Source organism: Anopheles stephensi, chromosome 2, assembly GCF_013141755.1.
Source record: "Anopheles stephensi strain Indian chromosome 2, UCI_ANSTEP_V1.0, whole genome shotgun sequence".
NCBI lineage: Eukaryota > Metazoa > Arthropoda > Insecta > Diptera > Culicidae > Anopheles > Anopheles stephensi.
The window spans coordinates 50,216,142-50,232,762 of record NC_050202.1 but is presented as its reverse complement, the minus strand read 5'-3'; the positions used below and the strand labels follow the sequence as shown (position 1 = coordinate 50,232,762).

Here is a 16,621-nt window from a genome sequence, read left to right as displayed (position 1 = left end):
AGACTCCTACCTTCAAGCATCGATAAAAGATCAAGAAAAAACATTATGTTGTAACCAGAAGCTCAAGATTGAATCTGAAAAAATAAATTTCAATGTACGGTTACTTAATTAGGGCTAAAATTTAACAAATTACAAGACAGGGACACTTGCTTTAAAACACACTCATAATAGGTTATCAAAAAATTTCTTAAACGTCTCTTCGTGATAAAGAACCATTTAAAAATAATAATAAATGGCATGTCCGAATTGATTACTGTACCAGTTATATCCATAGAATATTCACACATTGAAAACATTAAAAGCTTTTTAGAATAACTGGACACCAAGTATATTTCATGAACTTTGGCAAACCTAATAATACTGCGTTGGAATTCATTTTCCGATCATAACAACAGACACCCCTTTCCATCTTCTCCATATTAACCATACCCACCACTATTCACCATTCAGATTATTAATATAAGTTTCTACTCTATTCTTAATCCTCGTCCAAGTATAAAAGAAAGAAAATCTTTTCCTGAGTTTAAGATTTCACATATTTTTCCTCCAGAAATCAAATAAAATATTAAGTAAATGCAATGACAAAACTGATGGCGAACACAGTGTAAGAAATTGCCATATGTATACCTGCCACCGTCACGTATGCAATAAGTGTGACATGAAGTCATTCGTTAGAAGTATTAGTATTAATGAACCTGAACGACAAGAAACTATAAACATGCGAGTTAGAAATAAAAATTAGAACGCTAAGAATCACCATGACAGCTAAAACGATCGTATGGAGTTTTAGAAACAGCTATCAGAGCAGTTTTAAAATTATTTTAAGGACACTTTAATCAAGCAAAGTATATTTCCACTTAGTATAAATTTAAGCAGTTATTTAGTTTTATTTTTATTATTTTATTCAATAAAATTGTATGTCTCAAGTGCTTTGCAAATTCTATTACAAATAAAAATTTATCATAGAAGACAATTAGTAATAAAAAGGAAAGACATAAGTAAAAGGAACGGGTAGATGTGGGAATATGTGCAAAGACTCTGAATGTTTTGGCATGTTTTTATTTATTATTTTTGCAAATTTGTGACGTATTCAGCGACCAATCAGTGAGGTTTATAGGAATGTTGTTGAACGTTAAGGGATTAGTTCATCTCTTGTTGAGATAACTGCTGTGATGATAGCTTTACTGTTTGACTGGATTTGGCTGAAACTTTTATATTGAGGCAGGATATTATAAAATAAGTATGTAAATGGTTCAAACCCCCGATCCTTTGGACGGAACAGCAACAAATGAATCATGAATCGATATCTTGACATTAGCAGTTTAAGTCTTAACTTAAAAAGGTCTGGTAGTGAGCTTTTCCAAAAAAAGTCAGTTTTAACTTTACTTCAGCCTTTTAAAGCATGTTGATTTTCTGAAAAATTAGATCATTGTTTTAGTTTTATTTTCATTTTTATTAAATTGTGTGATCTTATTCTATTGTCCACCACTGTATTTCCTGTTTTTATTGAAAACTGCTCTGTAACTCTCTTTAGTACCATCGCGTAAAGCAAACAAATGCTCAGGAATGCTTGCACTTTTTACACTCTATATTTTATCAGGTAGCTATCGTATAAATCACTTTGTCATTGAATCACTTCAAAGCAGCAAAACAAGTTCCTGCCAGTCTACATAACACGGAGGAACTTTCCACCGGAACGTTCCCCATTAGTAGGCACAGCCCGCCTAACAACACAAATGCACGCAGCATAAGAACAAACATATTCGGAGAAAAGTGTAAGTTGTTGCAGCTAGCGAGCATGCGGTTTAAATGCAGTCACATTTATCGTTTTCCCTTCCTCGGTCGAGATCACGGCAAGCATCATCATCGGCAACAGAAATACACACACAAACACACACACATCGCTTCTGGTGGTGCGTTTTGTAGCGCTTGTGGACTATAAACTTGTGGATACAAAGTGGGTACAATGTATGCAAAAAACCCCCGAACGAGCTGTCCGAACTCAACTGGCATCGCGGTTTCGTTCGTTTTCTTCCCGACCGTGCCTGGTGCCCGGTGGGAAAATAAAGAAGCAGCATAAAATGAAGCCGCGAACAGCCGTAGCGAAGAAGCTGCACTACACCAAACAACCGCTCAAGGCAACACTACGCTCGGGATTAAGCGTAACATCTATCAGACCGACAGGCAAAACGGTGGAACAGGTAGAACACGGTACAGCATAATGGCAACATGCCGCAGAGTATGCATTGGGCAGCATGTGCCTCGTATCTCGAGGAAGATGCAACAGGAAAAAAAAAAACACACACACACACACTAACAACAACCAACACTCTTCGGTGCGCTCGGGTAGATTAGCATCATGATGACGATCATCAACAGCAACAGCGCACGATCGTCATCGAAAGCCATCCCTTCCCAGTGCGGTGTTGCGGTAGTAGTGTCGGGCAATAATGGCCCCTAACATCAAGCTTTGCAGTGCGCATGATGTGGGGCGAGCAGGATATCTGGAAGGAATTTATTCTATTCACCATTTACTGTGAGTGCATTTGTATGCAGTTTCGCAGTGGCAAGCCTCAGCCCAACCGTGTCCTGCAAGAGACGGCTTGTATCGTCTTTTTCTCAGCCGTTAGACGTTGCTGCTGGTGCGTTGTTCTTTTCGCCGTTCGGGGCAGTTGTCTGGCCAGTGAGCAGCAGTGGGGATGGGTGAGTTATTTGCGGTTAACAAGTAGACAACAAAAAATAATGCAGTTGAAGGTAAATGTCCAATAGGGGATAGGGGAGAGCGGCCGGCAAATGGCGGGAAGGTTACAAGGTGGGACATCTGCAGAGCCAGAGCCAAACCGAAGGCAAACCGTTTTCAGTGGTAACGGCAAAACGCAACAGCGACCAGAAGCGAAGCAGATGAGCAAAAACTGGACAACGGGTGGCCAGCAGGAAAAGTTTCTCTTTTAAATTACCGTAATTTTGCACCGTAACAACCTGGCCGCCCACCGCTCGTTCACCTTTTTTCCCTCGCGAGCCAAGTTTGACCGAGGTAGCTTTCAAGATTAGTTTGTAGCTGGTTGGCTTGCTGGCTGGCCGGTTGGGTTGTTCTACCTTTCCGGTAGTGGTGGAAGTTCTTGCAGTCTCCAAACCGATGTCAACCAGGACTCGGTTCCGGTATTGCCTACGGGTGAGTCATCATCCCCACCCGTCCTATCCTGGAGACTCCAGGGGAGTTCAGTGGAAGAAGCGCTGGAACAGGTAAGTTTCTCCGAGAGCATAAACAGATTACAACATTTTAGCTTCCGTTTTTTGTGCGTACAACCGTTCTAATGAGTAGAACCTGTGGGCGGTTCTTTCACTGTCTGTTTTCCTGTTCCGGGGCCCGTGGCCCATTGTGCCGGCGTTCCCCGGTACTTTATTTATTTCGGTCAACGTTCAAGCATCAGTTCAGCACAGCGAATAAACCAGTACAGCAAAGGTTTAGTTTCCGGTGTGTATGTAAGTGTGTGCTTTTTTTTGCTCCCAACTTCATCCGACCACCGGCCAGTCAGTCGTTCATATCATGCGAGCTCCTGTTCATGCAGTGTGAAGCTGGTTTTACCACACAAGTGTGAAATCTTGACACTTCTCGTTAGGGATTAAAAGTTTGGACGATTCGAACTAATTACAAAGCGATAGTATAGCACGGGTAGCTTGTGGGTAGCGACCCGAAACTCGACCCTGTACGTATGCTCATGACTTTGTCTCGGGGGGAGGGTAGTTCCGGGTATCGTTGTTCGCTCGGAGGGATTAAAGAAGGATTTTCTGTTATGAGTTTGTTTTGATCAAGTGAATGTTGTGAGTACATTGTTGTAGTGTAAAACTCGAGACGAGGACAGTTTAATTGGGAAAACATGAAGCAATCCATTTGCTTTGTAGCTCTTTGCTTTGACGCAATGGAGATTTGATACAGGTTTTCATAATTTTAATCATAAATATCAAAGAAACACTTAATTGTTATGTGTGTTATTTTTTCTTTAGGCTCATGATGGATTTTCTATTTTGGAAATTTTATTTAATAATTAAATTACTTTAACTTTCCATAACTAATCAAAGAATATGTTTAGTTCTACTACTGTCCGCAAAAGCTATGTCAGGGATTTAGGAGTGCTCCTTGGTGAGAAGTTGAGCTTCCACGAATAGCTAGAACACGTCGTCACCAAGGGCAACTAGGTGATGGGTTTGCTTAAGCAACTTGCTCGCGACTTCACGGACCCGGTATCCATCAAGACGCACTACTGCTCCTTGATTCGATCGGTGCTGGAAGATCGGTCCAGCGCAACTTCACCCGGTTCGCTTTGCGTTGTGGACTACGACGCTCGCTGTGCGCTTTTGGGTATCGACTCACTGAACCAGTGAAACTGAAACGCGCAGAGACAATTTGTTGCGGGACTTTTGGACTATCGAATCGGCTCTGTGCTCACTACTCTCTGGGCTCAACTTATACGTCCCAACCAGGCCGCTTTGCCCAAGGACGCTGCTTGACGTAGAGGATCGCCGAACCCGTTTTGATGCCTTTGATCCCTTGCTCCGTATGTGCCGTGAATATAATTGTATCAGTAATCGTCAACAACCGGAAATGCCACGCGCTGCGCTTTTAAATTGTATTCGATCCGTCCGTCCATATAACTGTTAAGTGTCTAAGCAATTAGGCTTCAAGGGGGTCCTGCGTGGCTCGTTGAATCGTAATAACAATAAACAATAAACAATAAAAATGTTTAGTTCAGGGAGAAACGATATTTCGCAAGGGTGATAAAAAAATTGAAAATATTTACAAAAAATCTTAACTATAGTTTGATGCTTGCCTAAAGCAATAAGATATAATCTAGACCGAGGGATATTAGCCGACCAGAATATTAAAAAAAATCGAATAAAAAAGTTTCTACAAAGGATGATAGCAACAAATGCTGGGAAACTGTAGTTCAAGTTCAATCGGCCTTCCATTTCTGATTTGCTGATGTTTGATTTAACGCTTCGCTGAATAGTCAGTCCTACTCACGGAGTGGTGGTCCGAATGGATTTAATCCCCAACCGTCCTGTGTGAATATGGATTTCGCTTACGTCTCGACCTCTGGACATTCCCTAAATAACGATGAACGATTTGATAAACTTATGAACAAAAATGCACCTGAATACGATAACTTACTTTATCTTAGAACTTACTATATTTTATCTTTAACTTAGAATAAGATCATGTAATGTTTTCAAAAACGTGTATTTGAGAGTGGAAGAAAAGTTGAAATGCCGATTATAAAAAAATATATTAGGTTCTTTTTGACAAATTTAGTTTTAGAAGTTGAGAAAAATATTTTAATATTCGATCAATCAATAATACGATTTTGGGCAGCTTTTTTGATTTATGTGACAAAAACATATTATTAAATAAATTAAGACTCTTTATAATTTTTAAATCATTTGAATATTTCTTTTAAGTTTTTGGTCATCTTCTCTTTCCATGTTCCAACTTTGAACAGTCTAGGTTAACAAAGGTTAATAAAAATAAAAGATTTTTAGTCATTATTTGTTTTAGTTTATTTTCGTTATTTATTCTTAATCCATGGTTTGTTATTTTAATCTCAAACAAAATTACAAAAAAAAAAAATTAAAAAATTCAGGATGCTTTTTATTTGTTTTTACCTTTTAAAAGTATTGAAAGCAGAAGTTTGATAAGCACATATAATACGGGTCTTATTCTGTTGTCCATCATTATAGTTTTTTTTTAAAGTCTGAATAAAGATGGACGGGCACTGACACTCAAATATCGCATCTTTGACACCTGAAATTAAGATCAAGGTTGGGAAAAGATTTGAATAATTGCTTAAATATTTGGAAAAAAGGTTACCTCTTGGGCAACTCAGTTGCAAAAAATGAGTGCCCGTGTGTGGGATAAAGTCCCTCCCCCATAAGACTTCATTTCGTTTTTATTTTCTCATTGTTATTCAAAATTTTATCCAATGATTGCTTTATATTTAACTTATTTAACCCATATGTTTGTTTAGACTGTTGCCAAAAATCTTTATAAAGCTTGTTGAAATGCCTCTACCATTTATCACAACGCTCTAAGATACTGAATTTGTATGTCTGGCTTTGTTCTGTCAAAGCTGTGCAGATCGTTTTCTAAGGAACGTAACTTTGTTTTATTCATCTAGATTTGGCCATATTTAAAGTTATAACTTAAAAATTGTTCAAAGAGAAAATTATTGAATAGGCGACATAATACATTAATGCCAGCATCGTCCACATAACTTATTAACAGTACAAAGTAGAACAGATCTCTTTTCAACCCTCCTTGCAAAAAAATTATGTACCGCCCGCTCCATTTTCTTACTTACTACACAAAAAGCTTAGTATTTCATGTTTTATACCTGACATAAATCATTTACTGCCACGCATCGCGTACTCAGTGCTCAGTGGTTGTCTTGCAAAACACCAATTTACACTATAGCCTCCGTGTTCTCGAGGCTCCATTTTTTCCCTATCTTCAGCTGTGAGTTAAATATGCTCTTCACGCCACGACACACCTCCCTTTCATTCCGGCCAAAGCCAACGGTTTCCCACGGGAGAACGCCAACGTCTTCGCACGGGCCGGGCTAAAAGTGATGAGTAAGTTTGTAGCCACCGCAGTGGCGAGCCACAGATGCGTGCGGTGTTCTCGGTGGAATTTTCCGGAGTGCTACGGTTGAAAGAGGGAAATAAAGACACGCCAGCCCGGTGGACGGGAGGACAAACACTTCATTTGGCTCACAATTTCGCTGATCCCATCAAGCGCGTTTGCAATGGCAGTTCTAAATTAATATTCTCCGCTGTAATGTAAAGTCATTCCACTTATTTATGATTCCGCAAGGAAAACGACGGAGAGTGTGAGAGTGATGAACAAAACGAAGTGAACAGAAAAAAAAATGGCGGATACAGGATACACACCGAGAACCGAGGAACCAAACACCTCACCTCACCGGGGGAGATAGGCTTCGGAAGGATTTCACCGGCACCGATAACCACCTCGAGCATCGCTAAAATAATGTCAAGACCTACCCCGGTTAGTACTCGTCGTCGTCGTCGCCGTCGGTTAGGCAAGGCAACACTGCCAGGTTGGCAAAGACAAGTCTGGGAAAATACTTTCCAACCGAGTGACGTTAGTCATAATAAGTTTCGCCCTCCACGCGCTGCTTCCAGCGGCGGGAGCGGGCTTCCTCCTCTCATCGGCGCCCGGAATTTCCACCGGAATGACACCGGAAACGGAAGGTACCACTCAGGAAAGTCGAGCAGGAAGGATGGGAGGGACATCCTTGTGATGTTGCGATTGAAATCCCAAAGCGGCTGCGTACTTGCTGGTGGCGTGAAGTGTACGAGAATGGATTTCCGGCCGCTGGCTTAGGCAGCCACGTGTCAGCCTCAGGCACTGTCGGTTTCGGGGCTGCTCCTGCAGAAAGCATCACTAACAAACAGCTTCCTTACCTTTACCGGGGCCGGGAGGGTCTGTGCTCGGAGGCAGGGGAACGCCAAAAAGTGGCGTGAAAGATTGCGGCATTAACTTACGGTTTTACGACGAGCCGAGCTGGGTTTGGTGTGGGATGCGATGGGGAATGCCGTGAGAATATTGCGTTATTTACAGTGCCGTTCGGTGAAGTGTGTACACCGGCTAAAACAGAACATATTACTCTGGGTTTGGGATTGGCGTTTTGTTTGGCATCAATTTTTGTCCTAATAATGATTCGTGAGTCCCCAATGAATCGTGAACATATTTATTATGAAAATTGATGTGGTGTCCAATATTCATCAATGAAGTCTTCACAATACTTTGAAGCTCTAATATGAGGAAAACAAATCAATGTTACTTGTAAGGTCTAATGCTCTAATGAACAAACATCTGTATATGTGTCCGTTAAACTCGCTTATTTACCACTCAGGCCCTAATGTGACGATTGACACTGTACTAACACTTATCGTTATCTTTCCCTAATTTGGCCCTTTTTTGTTGTGCAGTAGTTCCCTGTCCACCGGCGAATGTAATGATGTTGCCTGCCAACGCTACTCTGTGCTACCGTGTGGACAATTTCTTACATTGCTTTCCTTTTTTCGCTGATGTGCCCCAACTTTCTCCGACGCTCAACCAGAACCAAAAAAAAAAAACCTCCTCTGTAGCCCCACCAGTGGGACACCATCACAAACTCCCCCGGCTGGTGGCAAAAGTTCTCCGGTCCCGCACGCGAAAAACGTGTGGAATGTGTTTGCCCCGAAAAGAAAGCGAGTGTAGTAGATAATGGGAAAATGATGTGATAATTAGTTGAATAAATTTGGCCGAACAGATACAAGACACCGCCGGACTGCAAATGAGGAGTACCGGCGTGGGCTGGCCCGTAACGGCATAACGAGTTCGCTTATCCACCTTCCTCCCCAATGGCGTGGCGTCTATTGCGGTGGAGACCCCCCGACAAAATCGTCTTTATCGTCAGTGAGGCTGCAAACGACACTGACAGGCACGCGCCTACCCATGGAGCGCTGGAGGTGGTGGGCCTCACGTAGGAGGATAATGCGCTAGGTGAAAGTAGCCGCAGTCGTGTCCTCGGGCGAATGAGTTGTGGATCAAATTGGGAGGTGTTGTTTTTCGGGCCAGTATTTGGGGCTTTTGATTACAATTTTTTCTCTCTTTTCTTGTGATTTGATCACCAAATCGTTAGAGTCCCCGTCGGCGGGTGGACGTCTGACCGGAGGTCGGTCGAATTCGGTCAGGTGATTCCAATTAGACTTGATTGGAATCGGGTTTTTTTTTGCGAAGCGCCCATTAATGGCAGGAAGGTGGATGAAGGAGCGTGTGAGTACATGTGGATGGGTTAACGGATCGAAAGGTCAGAAAATATTTGTTTAATGATTATTTCGTGTTAAGCACGAAATTGTAAGGGCTTTCGTTGACTTGCAAACTTTAATGTCAGGCCTTTTTTGTTGTTTTTAACTCTTGCTTGTTGTAACAGTAACAGTAACAGTGAGGAAAAATTAAAGTTAATCAAACAAGGGGCATCGGACAACCGAATCGGGACATCATGAAGGACAACGGGACAGTGTTACTTGAACTCTTTGAAATCTCATTACACTGAGATGGAAAATTGCGACGAGCATTTTGAGTATATTTTGAGAAAGAAGAACACCCAGAAGACAATCTTATTGCGTTCGGACGGCGGATTCCTGTCGAATTTCCGGGAAAAAGTCCTACCAACCCCTAAAACCTGAGCCCCAATAGACCCGACCGTTCTGATGGACGCATCAATTCCATCACTTTATCTTAATTTGGGCCTACCATGACTTCTCTGTCCATGTGGACGGCCTTAAAGGACTTTACGGGTCGTGGTCGTCCGGTGTCGTTCTTATTGACTTGACTTGTAAGCTGCACGATTGTGGAATTACTATACATGTCGTAGAGTTGGTCAGGGTAGAGACTCCTACATTGTTCTTCAACACATACAGGGCCAAAACCTCTTATGAACATCTTTCTCTCGAGCGCGGTTAAGAGAGTTAAGAGGCGTATATGGGAGCTGTGACTATAAATGTTCTGTACAGTTCAAGATTCGGCCATCGCGACAGGTATTATGAGTGGAGAAGTTTCCTCATGCGCGTAACTCAACATCAATGTTGTTGTCGGTGCTGACTCCTGACTCCCGATATTTCAAGCTTAATATTTCGTCGAAAGTGCAGCCACCTATCTGAACATTGCCCCTGCGTAGATTAGTATTGTTAGCAGGTTATCAGGACCATAAACAGTGATTTAAATGACTTATCCGTTCTAATTTATTTTTTTCTTCATCTCGATGGAACTGTTCAATTACACTAGAGCACCCTCAAATTTCCAAAAATCACTACTTAAAGCTGAAACTGCTAAACTGTTAGGGAAGTGGATTTATCTGGAAGGATTTGATTTTACACTTAGGTTAAGTAAATCATCATCGTCGTCGACACTTGCCGCTGTAACCAATTAAAGATAATAAACTTTTTCAAAAGCAACTAAAAATGGGGAATTTTTAAATTAAATCTACATACCTGCAGATGACTTAATTGACCTGACTTGTTCGGGAACATCGTACCCAGCCACAAAGAGCCCTTGTTACGATGGGTTGTGTGCTCCAAAAATCCATTGATCCATATTTCAGACCGACTTGCAGTAATGATCTGTAATTGAAAAAGACCATCGGATTTGTTAGGCATCGGCTGGTGGTTCTTGAGGTTCAGTAAAACATAACTAAAAATAATGAAGTCAGTTGGGGGATTTGTCTTTGATCTTCCGTTCGATTCGAAGCTTTGATAAATTGTGCAAACATGTTTGTAATTGTTTCGATTAGGTTGATATGCCTACGAGCGTAATAGCTACCGAGCTACGACAGTCCAATCAGGGACGGTCCTCCGGGGATGGAAATAAAGCTCTGCCCTGAAGAAGAAGAATACAATGGCATCATTAAAGTCAATTGAATTTAAAGCGAATCCTCCGCAAAGTAAAATTCTTCACTCTGAACCGTGCAGTGCAATCGAAAGCGTTGTGGTTTTGAGTGGGTCACTGTAGGCAATCGGGGACGCAGACCCAGCCTGCCCGGGGAAAATTATCGCATGCCAATAGTGCAGGTCGTAAATTAAATTTAATATTCATATCGTCATAATAGACATCTCGTTGTCTCGTTGGTAGTCCTGGACTGCCGGGTTGTTCCTGGATTGTGTCGTCCGGAAGTCGTGCAATGAAGATGGGGTGGCCGGTGGGCAATCCCCATTTTCCAATTCTTCGTACAATACGCGTGACCGTTTCAAGCTACCAGGATTAACGGTGTACGGTGCCGGCGGTTGGACACACAGATTTATAAGCTGCATGTTGTAACACGATATTGGAGGCTTAGTGACCGGAATCCTGGAACTAAAGCTGAAGCTGAACAACCCCGGGCTTTGGGCGTAGCACGTTGTTGCCGGCGAAACGAATGCGAACCAAACTGCTCGGGTTGGGTTTGTAATCTGATTTGATAAACCTTTGAAAATATGCATCAGTTCACCGGGAGATGGTGAACGTAGGGGGTTTTGGAATAACGCCCAAGGCGCCCCCGTCGTCTCGAAAGATCTGTTGGCAATAAGATGGCAATAATTTGCCATCGACTGTCTTATAATTACATTAGTGCAGCGCTGCACAGGTCTAGAATTTATAACACACTTCAAATGGTCCTCGTGCCGCTCGGTATAATCCGCCACTGTACGGTGTGACAGCTGGAGTGGGCTTCAGCCAAAACGGGATCCGGATTGTTGCTCTACCCTGACAGCCAATCGAAACTTCGATACTTTTGCAAAATAAGCCGGTGTCGTCCAACATGCCAGTGCTACCTGCCAAAGTTCCATGACCCACAAAGTTGGAGAGCAGGAAGACACCGACCGGGATGGAAGAGCCACTCAGAAATGTTGCCGGAAATGAGGCTAACATCGTTCCTTCCTGGTCTGGTGGAAACAGTTCCCCCCCAACCCCTCGCCATTCCTTCCAGCATTCACTGTCACGATTCACCAATTCCGTACCCCTGTGCACGCCCTGCTAATGCACGTAAGAGCCGGCCATATAGTGTCAGACTGCAGCAAATAACACCTGACAGGACACAAACCAGATTGTTTTCCTCTTCCGACCGACGGAAAAGCAGAGTGCGGAGTCCTCTTGTGACGAGACTTTCCGGACAAACCTGCTAGGCGCAATCGAGACCGATGTTACGGTGCTTCGGCACGGGCACGCGGGTGAGGACACGGCCTGGTCGGGTAGTGGAAACCGCATTCGAAATCGTGATTTGTATTTTAAACTAGCAATTTTCCGCATCCCACTTTGCCACAACAATCCACAACTGTACGGTTGCTGGTTTGGAAGCTATCGGTTAGCCCGTAGCTTCCCTTGTAAGCAACTGGACGAACCAAACTGGATCAGGCCAGTGGTCGAGCAGTTGGGGCAGTTTGGGGCGCAGAGGCATAGAGTTAGGATTTTCAAACCTCATCATTTCTGGGTACGGGTCTTTTTCACTTTTCCACCAGCTTCCGGTTCCGGTGGCTGGACACAGACAAGGCCAGCAACAACAACAACAACAACAACCGTAGCAGCAGCAGCAAAAGACCATGCGGATACGTTCGACCCCGCAGTGACGGCAAGCAACACGTACCGAGCCGAGTACGTGCCTTTGGGGCAGTGACGTGCAGACAGAGCACCGGGACGGGTGCATCATTTCCCGCAAAGCTTCCGGATCGCACATAGCTTAGGTTGCAAGTATGTCAGGATGGAGTGGAGGGCGTAGTACCGGCCCCAGACCAGCAGATCGTTGGAATGTACCAAATCTCTTCCTCATAAACGTGCATTTTAAAGGCTGTCCGAGAAGTAGGGGTTAAGGGTTGTAGTTGTTGAGGCCAATGGGGAGGGTGGGACGCAAAAAAAAAGCTCCGGCATGAGGTCGGAGTGGTAGCTAGGTGACAATTTAAGATGAGTTTATGCAACTGCGACTAAAGGGCGGAACCGGTTGCCTTTGAAACTCTCGTCTCGTTACTCGTGATGGGCCTTCGACAGTTTTCGTCCGTACCCCGTTTCCCCCGTTTTCGTCACACACAGGGGGGGTAGTTTTTCGTAAATCTAAGTTCCAGTACAGCAGCAGGAAAGCCCGGTCGGTGGACGAGCTGATGCTGGTCTGGTCGTGTTGGAAAATTGTTATAGCATTTTTCCTTTCCGCCCGGCATCTTGCTGCGAGGATCGAATTTGTCGCTTGGACAAATTTTCGCTTGCTGTTGCAGTAATTGCAGTGGCAGAGCCGGGCAGAAACAACCCGCTGGTGGACACGTCATTACCGCCTGTCGCTGTCGCCGGGAGCTGGTGTCTGGAAAGTGTCGATGTCGGCTGGTGGCGAGTGCATTTCGCCGATTGAGACACATTTTAAAACGTGGACACGATGACGGTTTCGCGCAGGGATGGTTGTGTTTACTGTTGTAGTTTGTTGCTGGAACATATCACGCACAGTTGGATGGTTTTTTGGGGAAGTGTTTGCTTTCGTTGGAATCTGGAAATGATTTAGAAATTTTACCGGCTTACGTTGGCGATTTATCGGTTCTGCTGATTCAGATAACGCCCAAAAGATTCGAGCAAGAGCCATGTTTCACTTTCTCAAAAAATGTAACGAAATAGTTCGTACGGGATTTTGGATCAACTGCTTAAGCGTAAAATTGTGAAAAGCTCTTATTTTTACCTAGCATCCTTCATGTGTACTTACATCAAATCGACATTTTAGTCTTTAGATTACAAAAGTCCTATTGAAGTTTTTTAATGTTGGGTTAAATGGCTGCAAAAGTAGGGCTAAAGAAGAAACACTGTTTTAAATGACAGTTGTTGAGTTCGTGTTTCAAAACCGATTTTATCTCCAACAAATAATTAAAGCTGTATTCCACACAGGACTAGCTTTCCAACTACGGGTAAAAAACACCGTCACAGAAAGCCAAAAATGATCCCATAAGAAGAACACAAGAAATTCTTCTCTACAGTTACAGTAATGTTACAATTTTTTGCGAATTTGATCGCATTATGTAGGAATTTAAGGACTGTATCGCAGCAAGAAACTCAACTCAAGAAACAAATCAACTCGATAAGAATCAAAGACAAAAAGGAAAATGTATATTATAGGACTCTTCACATAAGAAAGATTTCAAAAATGAAGTGTGTACAAATTAATAAATTTAGGAACAGACATTTTGTATGAAAACGGGGTGATAGCTAGTTGAAAATTTTTTGCTCTGAGCAACTCTTTGAATTCAAAACTAGGCTCATAGGTTGACTTTTTCAAGGTTTTAGTATGGATTTAGTAACAGTCCCAATATATATTTACAAAGCGTATTGGCTGTTAACCTTTCATACTGCAGGCTGATGAAACTCTTCCTAATGAAACACTTATCGTATCGAACGAAGCTGGGGCTGTAAAGCACATTTGTTGCCACACATTCGCCTCTCAGACATACAGACTGCTTTAAACCAACGAGTTCATCTTAACCGCGTTTGAGAGAAAGATGCTCAGTATTATTTATTACCACGTGTGTATGAAAGCTCTTCGATCTGTACGAAATCTCAATCCGATTCCGGTGGGCTGGTCATGTCAGTAGAATGACACTCTATCTTCTCTATCTATCTGAAATATCTGCTTTCTATTGCTAAGTGATTAGATGACTTGACCGTTTTTTAAAATTCTCATTCAGTAGCTCGTAAATTGCTTGAACTTTTTACAAACGGCGGATACATCGGTTGGGGTTCCTCAAGGAAAATTGAAAAAAGATGAACTAAAATCAACACACACAAACTTCATTGATAACTTTAGTTAGTGACTCTGTCCAATATAAATATCTTGAGATCCCTACCGATCTGCAAGCCCGAGAAATTTAAAGATCCCTAAATTGCTTTACAAACTCGATGAAAATATTATCATAAGAAATATTTTCGGTGATTTTCGTAGCAGATTTAGAATAAATAAGTGCACACGGAGCTGCCATTGTATAATGGCTGCTGCTACAGACGATTAACTACAACGTCCTGCATCCTAGAACCAGCCAGCACCACCGCGAAGACACGCTTTCGGAACAATCAAACTAATGAAATAATTACACTCAATAAGGTCCTTCAAATGACCCGTTTTATAAAACAAATTTCTGAAAATAATGCCTCGCTCGGTATTTCCGGATTTCCCACAACCCACCCGAAACGAGTTTTGTCATTACTAGCAGGAAGCGCCCGGACGCTCGTCCGGCGAGTTTCATGCACAGAAACTTCCGCCCTTAATGAAGGAATATTCATCAACCCAGTCTCCGCCGCCCGATGGGGGCTTTAATTTTCGGGGTTGGCAAATAAAAAAGGGGTGGAAGGGGGAGAGATGGTGGGGAAGCATTTGCCCATTACCGGTCACATCGTCCGGAAAAGCGGCAGCAACAAACGGCAGGTACCATTAATCAAGTTTCTACGCTGGAGCATTTTTCAAGGCCCGTACCCGAAAACCGAAAACCCTTTTTTCTGACGGTGTTCTGGACCGGGGGGAAAATGGGTTGGCGGGGTTTGATGGAAGGAGGTGGTCCTTTGTTTTTTTTTTGTCCTTCGATTGTGCCAAAACAAATTGCAATCATTGCAACGGAGCCTGTGAGTGTGTGTGTGTGTGTTTTGTAGCAAATGGAACTAAATAATGTCAGGTTTTCTGGTGAATGACCTAAGAAAAGCAAGAAGCAGTTTGATAACATACGCCACTGCTACTGGTATGATTCTTATTGAAAAGTGTTAGGAAAGAAAAAAAAATAAATAAAAGTTTTGTTTCCAAACCTCCGTGCGTGCTCTCTCACCGCTCCCGGATCGGGACCGAAAAACCGGTCTCACGCTTGAAAACGATGAAAAAGTTAAAATAATGAACGATCCCAGATGTAAAAACTTTCTTTGCCGTTCGAAGGATGCGCTCTGGTCGCATTTAGTGCAAGCAGCGAGCAGAAAGAAAAAGGAGCCAAACGAAGAAAACATCCCGAAAATAAGGAAGAAGGAGCAGCAAAGTAGTCCGTCCGGGAACGCACGGCAAAGAAAAGCAACAGTGGAAAAAAAATTGTTCGACTCATAATAAAACTGGTGGCGGTGGTGGTGTGTTGCTGGGCGAATAAAATCCCCCGAAAGACAATCAACAGCATCAAGACGTTCGCAGCGTCGACAGCAGTGGCCCACCACCGTGGAATCATTAAGGTAAAACCGTACCGAGTATTGCTACTCCCAATTTATTACTTAATTCCACCTAATGAGGCACCTTCCCGACCGGGTGGTACCGGCTGGCCACATTCGCGGTATAATGCTGGGCCGGGCCTGAAACCGAGCGCGGAAGTACTTTATTTTATTTTCCAGTTTTAGTGAAGTGTGTTAGGGCGTGGAGGAAACTGGTGGAAGGACGACGAGGGAAAAAAGAACGAGGAGAGAAAAGGAATAAAAAAGGAAATGTGGTAATTTGATCGAACCTTGGTGCGAAACATGGGACGCACCGATAGGACACGACCCCGACTGTGCCGGAACGCGTGAAATAAACCAACCTGATCCTGATAGAGGTTGGCAGATTAAATTATCCTCACGCTCGCTTTGCCACGACTTTCGTCTTTCGGGTTGGGTTTGGACAAGTTCCGGGGGTTGCGAGGTCGATCGGTGACAACAAATATTCGATCGAAGGCTTTCTACCGCTTGTTTGTGAATTGTTTTGATAGTTTTATCGTAGTACTTGTAGAACTGTTTAGCAAGTCCCTAACTCTTCTCCACAGCAATTCATTCGCTTCACTCACTGTGCACATACATACGAAAAAAACTCAACCTGGTACTGAGCTCGAAGCCCGGCGGGCGGGAGAAGATTCATCAGCAGTCGTAAATTAAAATTTTTTGTCATCCGAGCATAATTTGGATTGCGTAAGATTTTATCACTTTATTATAACACCAATTACCCGACGCCTCGAAGGTGTGCCAAGCCTGCTCCGATGTAGCCAACAGCAGGCTTCGGATCGGCCTCCGGGCGGCCTCCACACCTCTCTGGATCGTTTCGCATTTTTTGGTGTGTGTGTGCGTTAAAAGTTTATG

General features: G+C 43.1%; 1 protein-coding gene across 2 annotated transcripts in view; it reads right to left on the bottom strand.

Annotated features, from left to right (window-relative positions):
• Nucleotides 1-16,621, bottom strand: part of LOC118502539 (leucine-rich repeat and immunoglobulin-like domain-containing nogo receptor-interacting protein 1) — an 89,047-nt gene that overhangs the window by 11,547 nt on the left and 60,879 nt on the right. For both annotated transcript variants that reach the window (XM_036034811.1, XM_036034810.1), the window contains exon 3: nt 10,054-10,182. The gene's annotated coding sequence lies outside the window, so the exon portion shown is untranslated. The remainder of the gene's footprint in view (nt 1-10,053; nt 10,183-16,621) is intronic.